This window comes from Lynx rufus, unplaced genomic scaffold (genome assembly GCF_022079265.1).
Source record: "Lynx rufus isolate CCGP_SWC_20201006 ecotype Redwood Valley unplaced genomic scaffold, mLynRuf1.p SCAF_2, whole genome shotgun sequence".
Taxonomy (NCBI): Eukaryota; Metazoa; Chordata; class Mammalia; order Carnivora; family Felidae; genus Lynx; species Lynx rufus.
Window position 1 is genome coordinate 50,853,148 of NW_025814834.1, and position 8,290 is coordinate 50,861,437.

At 36.2% G+C, this 8,290-nt stretch overlaps 1 pseudogene; it reads left to right on the plus strand.

Annotated features, from left to right (window-relative positions):
- The first annotated feature begins 6,759 nt into the window (after positions 1-6,759).
- On the plus strand, positions 6,760-7,087 carry LOC124516480 (60S ribosomal protein L35a-like; annotated as a pseudogene).
- The last annotated feature ends 1,203 nt before the right edge of the window (positions 7,088-8,290 follow it).

Consider the following 8,290-nt stretch of genomic DNA (forward strand, 5'->3'; position numbering starts at 1 on the left):
AAAAAAAAATCCATTGACTTTTTACAACTCAGGTTCCAATTTTCCACTCTTTTGCTCAACCATTTCACTTTCTGTACAAGCTACAGCACAACTTAAAACATTTGCTTCAATTTACTACAGAAAGAATATATCTCTGTTCATCATTTACATCCACATTCATCAAATGATGAATAAGTAAAATGTGATATATCCACACAATAGAATATTATTCGGCAATAAAAAGGAATAAACTGCAAATTTATGCTACACCATGATGACCCTTTGTCAGGGATGGATGAAAGAGTGCCAGCGTTGTGTGAATGGAGTCTCAGTCCTTGGATTCCCCATGAGATTTAGGGGATCCTCACTTGGAATAAAGATGGCCCAGAAGGAAAGTAGCAAGCACAGAGCCGTTTATTAAAAGAAAGTATACTCTCCAGGTGGGAGAGCTGGCAGGATCTGTGAAATGGGACTGGGCCATAGGTTGTTTGGGAATTGGATATAATTGGGTCTCTCAGGGCTGCTTGGAGAAGTGAAGTACAGTGGGTGGTTTCTCAATGCTGGGTGGGGAGGGCGGGGATCTGTGCCTGTGATGCAAATGCATTATAATGAGTCTAGGGGTTACCCTAGAGTAGAGGTAGCTCTTGATCTGTCAGCCCCAAGGTTTTGGAATCCACAAGGTCAGGATTTTGCTTCCGGCCTTTTAATGTATACTTTATTTATCACGGTCCTTGCCTCCAGCTCACGTCTCTATCTTTCCCCCTCAAGGACTTGGGACTCTGTCAGTGGCGTTCCTTCCACTGCTCAGGTTTAGCTTCTACTAACACCTTGAAAACATTATGTTAAAGAAGCTAGTCCCAAAAGACCACATATTGCATGGTTCTGTTATAAGGAATTTTCCAGAATAGGTAAATCTATACAGACAGAAAGTAGATTTAGTAATTGTCTAGGGCTGGAACATTGGCAGGAAATGGGGAATGACTGCTACATTGGTACAGAGTTTCTATATGGGGTAATGAAAATATTCTAAAATTGTGCACAACTCTGTAAATATAATAAAAATGGTTGAATTGTAAACTTTAAATGGGTAACATTTACAGCATGTAGATTACATCTGAATAAAGCTGTTATAAAAAAGTAAACAAGAAAGCACTGTAGTTCCCTGACAATTGCAGTCAATATTTTGTGGCCAAAGGATATGCAGCAAGTAAGCAACATCCCTTTCAGATGGATGTCTTAACAGGGTTTTTTCCCTCTCCAGGAGTGTGACAGATTATAATGGCTCCCACACTGATTGATACTGGTGATTTAGTAAGATCATCAACCTTCATTTGGCGAAGTGATCACACAGTTCAGTGCCACCATTCTCTACTTATCTCCTGCTGAGACTCCTATTGTTCTGTTTATCCTATTATTAAATAAATCTGTTTCATTTTAAAAGACTGTGTTTTGGCTCATACTGCACAACAACAAGCCTTTGGAAACTTGGCTCCTCGCGCTTATTCCTGATGTCATTTTAATAGACTTTGGCACACATAGACAAACTACAGGTAGGCCATTTTCTAAAAGACTCTCTTTTCAGAATTGATGGAGAGATATTAAAATTTTAGATAAGATGTTTTACGATTAAATGTTTTCTTTAAGCTCTTCCAATCTGTAAGGTAAGTACCAAAAAATCTGGTAAAGCCTAAATACCTCACCAGAGTAATGTCAATCATTGAAGTAATATTTGAACTCATCAAATTTTTTTCTTAGTCACAAAAAGTACGTAATAAATACATTTTCTAATTTATGTTCATCATTGTAGGCTTATTTGGGGGCTGATATGTACCCACAAGGAAAAGGAGAAGGCCCAGGTCTTTGTCCCAGACCATGGTTGCCAGGAAAATAGAAATATGGGTCCATGTGAACGTGAGCTCGGGGAAGAAAGGATAACTCTGGGTTGAAGAAAGCAACAACTGCATCTGAAGGAAAGTGGCTGCAAAGGATCCCAAAGCAGATGATTAGGTCACTGCGGCAGAGTCAAGAAGCATTCTCTAAGGTCATGAGCCAGAGGAGATAAGATGTGGTGGGGCAGAGCTTTGACATAGCTGCTGCAAACAGCTATAAACAAAAAAAGAGATTGTGAAGGATATTGGCATTCTGATTTTTTTAGCTTTATTTTTTCTTGAGTACTTAAATTACAGCAGATTCTAGGCACACGCATATTTCTCAAAATGTTAAATAAGAATTGAAATGGAACTCCGAAATCCTCAAACCTGCAAAAAGTATTTGATCTCAAAACTCATGTTCTTACCATCTACAATAATTTTTACCAGTTCCTTCCTGTGACTGTCCTATCAGTGGAGTTAAGGGAGAAGAGACTAAAGCGTGGGACTCAGGCACAATTTACCACAAGTTCCCAAATAAACACTCCATGAATTCACAATGAGAAAGCATAGATGGGAGAAATCGTAGAAGAGTGCCAGGTTCAGTAGAGTCCATAGATGAATGTAGATGCTCAATAAGTGTTTGTTGATTAAATAAAGGTGACTAAATATGTGCCTGGCCTGAGTCCTAACAACCATTCCTAAACCTGACCATGAAATATAGATTTTGGAAGCATTGACAAAATACTATTGAATTCTAAGTGTGTAGACGTACTACTACAAAAGTCATATTAATCCCTACAATCCTTCACACCAAAGGCCCCAACTGAAAGTCAGACATAGTGGAATTATGTTGATCCTAACTTTCAATAAACTCCATAAAGTGGCGTGTAATGAGTCACTTTAATCATTTACTCCATTTACTTACTCAGAACCTTCCAGAATGAATGGGCAACCAGTAATGATAATTCCATGAACACTTTATTCCATGAAAGATAAAATTTGGGACTCTTTTCACACACGTCAAAGAACATTTGTGTCTTTCCCATTTTCTAGATAGAAATGTTCATTGTGTTAGTAATTATGCATGAAACCCCAGAACACTTTATTTAGGAAAAAGAGTTTTAGGTACATTAAAAGAAAAGATTTATTAAATTAATATGAGATGAAAATTGCCTGAAGAAATAGGTAGTCTTAATCCTATTGCCAGCATCAGCTACTTAATGCACAGTTAATTATTCTCACACAATATTCATTTGTGAGATTGTTCCATATTTGAAGGAAATACAAAGAATTTTTATGGAAATCAGTTTTCATTGTAATATCATAAATAAAACCTACAACTTTATAATAGGTAATTATTAATAACAGGCATTTGACCCATCACATATTCTAATAAATAATCATGCATTTTACAAGCTTACTGAATGGAGAACAAGATAGTGAGAAACAAGGTTGGAAAGCTTTAAGCAGAGAAGGAAATAGAAATGTGGAATTGTGAATTGATTACTTCAAAATCAGGTTAGTACTTAAAATAAGAGTGAATCTAACCAAAATACAGTGGGTTAACTTTTTTAATCACAGAAAAGATCTGTCAAGTTCAAAGTTTATAATAAAGAAAGACAACTGAAATCCTTAAAGATGCCAATTTTTAAACTACAGACAATGCAATTGACCAGCAAGAGCTATTTGAACAGTTTCTGAAACTTAAAAAAAAATCTAATTTTATTAGCTGCTGCTGCCAAGGAATGCATCATGTTAAAATAAAAATGTCATACAATGTGTCCTTCAGCATAAAATCACCAAAGTGTTCTATGTTATTAACACAAGCACCTTTATTATTCACAGAGAACTTCATTTCAATGCCTTTGAGTTAAAGGGGTTTAACTTCGTGAACAATGTCCTCCATTTATTGCATACTTTCTCCAAAGCCCTGGACATTTCCAGCTGACAAATACAGACACAGTTTTCATTTTCAGAAACAACATTAGTTTGCTGCACCATTGGGTGAAATCCAAGCATTTAGTCAGGCTTGTTTCCCTTGCTGCCTGGCTTAGCACATGTAATGAGAATTATGTCTTTCATTTCTACGCCAACTTGAATACATTAGATGCAAGAATAACAGAGTCAGCACTATATCAAGATAGACATGCCTGCAGAAAATAATCTAATGCGTCCTTACCCAGGTGGCATTCAACTTCTAAGCACTGTAACTAATGAACCACAAAAAACTAATGACAGACTACAGTTTTGTATTAGTCTCATAAAATTTCATAATTTAAACTATTCAAGCCATTTGTTCTTTTAAGCATAATTACCTTAAGAGACTGTCCAATAATCTACTCAAGTGTTTTTTGCCATTTTGAAAGTAAGCATACGAGGAATATGGAAATATGACCAGATTTTATTTGAGAGGTTAAAAAGGCTAAGTACCACACCAAACGGAATACTATTTTCTAAAGAATAGTTAAGATTGTGAAAAGTAAATCTGAGTAATTGCATGTATTTTTTACTTAGTTTTATATGTAAATTTTGGGCTTTTTTCAGTAAAGTGCTAAGTGCTAGGCTCTCCTAGTTCACATGGATTTTCTAATTGAAGACTTACTTCATTATCTTCATTTTAATGATGAAAAAACCGAGGCTTGGAAAAATTAAGCAACTCACCCAGATGAGCTAAAATTCAAACTTAGGTTTACTGATTCATTTAATCACTAGGCTGTATGACCTCCCTGAGCTAATTAATAGTTTAAATTATGAAATTTTATGAGGAAGTTTTGCCCTTAATAAATGATGGCTACCCACTTTTATCATTTTTATCATTTTCTTTCATTTGCTTTTTTCATTGTACTTGATTCTATACTTATGCTCTCCTTAGGTTTAGTTAACTGTCCAAAAATCCAAGTTCCTTAAAGAAGTTAATATTGATGAACAGGAATTTAGCCATTTACTGCACTCCTGCTCTTATCATTTTGACTAACATTCATTCAATGAATTTTTGTTGACTACTGTGGTAGATGCTATTAGCTAGCTATCCCATAGGCCATTCCCAAGACCCTCTTCCCCTTTGCTTACCTCTGCTAAAGCATTTGGACATTTTTAATATTTACCTTCCAGACTCCTTCTTTTCAGCTAGGAGTGGCTATATGACACAATTCTGTTCAATAACATGTAAGCAAAAGTCACCTGGGAGTCTGTAGAAACATCTCCACTGCCTGATAAAAGTGACAAAGGTTGCTAGTGTCACCCCTTTCCTTCTCTTTTTGCCTAGATTATAAACATAATGCCTAGAACTGAGGCAGCCATCTTGTGTCTGACAGTCAAAAAACCTAAGGACCAAAGAACAACACATGAAAGATGGCAGTGCAGATATAGAGGGAAAAGTCCACTCTAACCTTGTGACAGTCAACACTCAGCAGTCTTGTAAAGTGTAGGTAAATGTCCTTATAGTTAAAGGCTCCCTTGGCTGCATTTTTTGGAACTCAGAATCAAAAGACAATTCAAACTCATACATGTGCTAGCCAGGTTCCAGGCACTTTCCTAACTCCAGTGCATACAGCAAACATTTTCACAGAACTCACATTCTCGTGGAAAAGACATTCAACAAATAAGCAAGTGAAGGATTTTGAGTGTTATAAAGAACAATAAAGCAGGGGAATAGAACAATAAGGTAAGGGAATACCTTACCACTTCCAAGGAAGTGACATTTGACCTAAATAAAATGTGGGAAAAAACCATGCTTTGAACAAAACCATCTTTCTTTTAAGCTAAAGAAACAGTATGCACAAAAGCCATGAGACAAAATGCCTGACATATTTGAGGACCCACAAATGGCCAGTATGATTGAAGCTCAGATAATTAGGAAGAGCAGAACACTGCCACAAAAGTAAGCAATGCAGTTAATATCCATAAACTTTCATTTTAAAGCCTTTTATTTATCTGGAAGCATTTCATTTCTTTAAAAGTCATTCACTTGACTTTTGATAATTTACCGTCATGCACTAAAAAGTTTTTGTAGAGCATTGTCTTATCTCCAATATCATTTATCCATGACATCATTGAACATTTCAAACACTCATCCATTCACCTGCTTTAAGGACATTGGTGATTCCAAAGAACAGTGAAGTTTCTTCAAAGTGTGTCTTCAGTCACGCAAGGGATGAATGACAGCACTTGCTGGGATCATAAAATCAGGTCTCTGAACAGAGGTGTGGCATATTTTTCACACTTCTTTCCCTAAGATGCTCCCAGCACTGACCTACAGCACTTTCTTAACTGAGTTAGCACCTAAGAATGGAAAAAATTAAACAATTTCCTCACAACATGTTCAGAAATTTTGACATCCACATTTAATGATGAACTATGGTATTCCTTCAAGTCACCATCTGTTAGCAGAGCTGTTTTAGAAGCAGTGGTGCAAAAATGCTGGATATTTCCCTCTATGAGAAGACAGCTGGGAGACAAAAGAGAAAAATGATAGATGCTAATCTAACCAATTAATCTGGTTTCCATATCGCTTTGTATAAGCGTTATGGCAATAAGCTAAGGATGATTGCTTTTCACCTTGCATCTTAGAGGGGGAAAAGTGATAGATTTGCAAAAAGTTAGAACAGTTCTAAAAATGGAATCAGAGGAAAACACTATACCAAGTGACAAGGCTAGATTCTCTTTTAATGCATATTTGAAATTCTAATATTAATGTGTAGTTGAACTCATGATAAGGTAAGTCTCCAACACTCCATCGTAAATCTAAATGTTGAATCTGAAGATAAACATAGATACATTCATAGAAATAAAAAATATCATATTTCCTTTATATTGTATTAAAATATTTATGAAAGTTCTATTCAAGCTCTTTCCATCATCTTGAAACCTGTGGAGGCCTACTGAGAACAGGACTCCTAAAACGACAAATATGTCTGTAAGGTTGTGGTCCAAAGCCATTTTTGGTGGCTATAAGTGGGGTCTCTGGAACCAGAATTTAAGCTCTTCTTAAAATTGAAGGAGTTTATGCTCAAGAGGAAACTGAATTCTATCTCAGCAAGAGATGTGTTTATGTATACAAAGCAAACAACAACACAGTGACTCCTGGTGGCAAACCGAATAAAATCAGAGTAATCTGGGAAGAAGTACCTCGTGCTCCTGGAAACAATGGCATGGTTCATGCCAAATTCCGAAGCAACCTGCCCGCTAAAGCTATTGGCCACAGAATCCATGTGATGATGTCCCCCTCAAGGATTTAAACTAACTGAAAAGTAAATACATAAAGGTATAGATTTGTTCTCTTGTAAAAAGAAAGAAGAAAGAAAGAAAGAAAGTTCTATTTAATATAAGAGAAAGTGTTTCTTTATAGAAGTATTCCAGCTAATGGCACAAAAACAGACACTCAGATCAATGGAACAGAATAGAGAAGCCAGAAATGGACCCACAAACGTACGGCCAACTAATCTTTGACAAAGCAGAAATGAATATCCAATGGAATAAAGACAGTCTCTTCAGCAAGTGGTGCTGGTGGGAAAACTGGACAGCGACATGCAGAAGAATGAACCTGGACCACTTTCTTACACCATACACAAAAATAAACTCAAAATGGATGAAAGACCTCAATGTAAGACAGGAAGCCATCAAAATCCACAAGGAGAAAGCAGGCAAAAACCTCTTTGATCTTGGCTGCAGCAACTTCTTACTCAACACATCTCCAGAGGCAAAGGAAACCAAAGCAAAAATGAACCTCATCAAAATAAAAAGCTTCTGCACAATGAAGGAAACAATCAGCAAAACTAAAAGGCAACCCACAGATGGGAAAAGATATTTGCAAACAACATATCAGATAAAGGGTTAGTATCCAAAATCTATAAAGAACTTCTTAGACTCAATACCCAAAAAGCAAATAATCCATTGAAGAAATGGGCAAAAGACATGAATAGACACTTCTCCAAAGAAGACATCCAGATGGCTAACTGACAAAATGCTCATCATCACTCATCATCATGGAAATATAAATCAAAACCACAATGAGATACCACCTCACACCTATCAGAATGGCTAACATTAACAACTCAGGCAACAACAGATATTGGTGAGGATGTGGAGAAAGAGGGAATGCTCGTGGGAATGCAAGCTGGTACAACCACTCTGGAAAACAGTATGAAGCTTCCTCAAAACATTAAAAATTGAATTACCCTACAACCCAGCAATTGTACTACTAGGTATTTATCCAAGGGATACATGTATGCTGTTTTGAAGGGACACATGCACCCCAATCTTTATAGCAGCACTATCAACAATAGTCAAAGAATGGAAAGAGCCCAAATGTCCATCGATGGTTGAATGGGTAAAGGAGATGTGGTGTGTGTGTATATATATATATATATATATATATATATATATACACACATATACATACATATATATACATATATATATATATATATATATATATATAT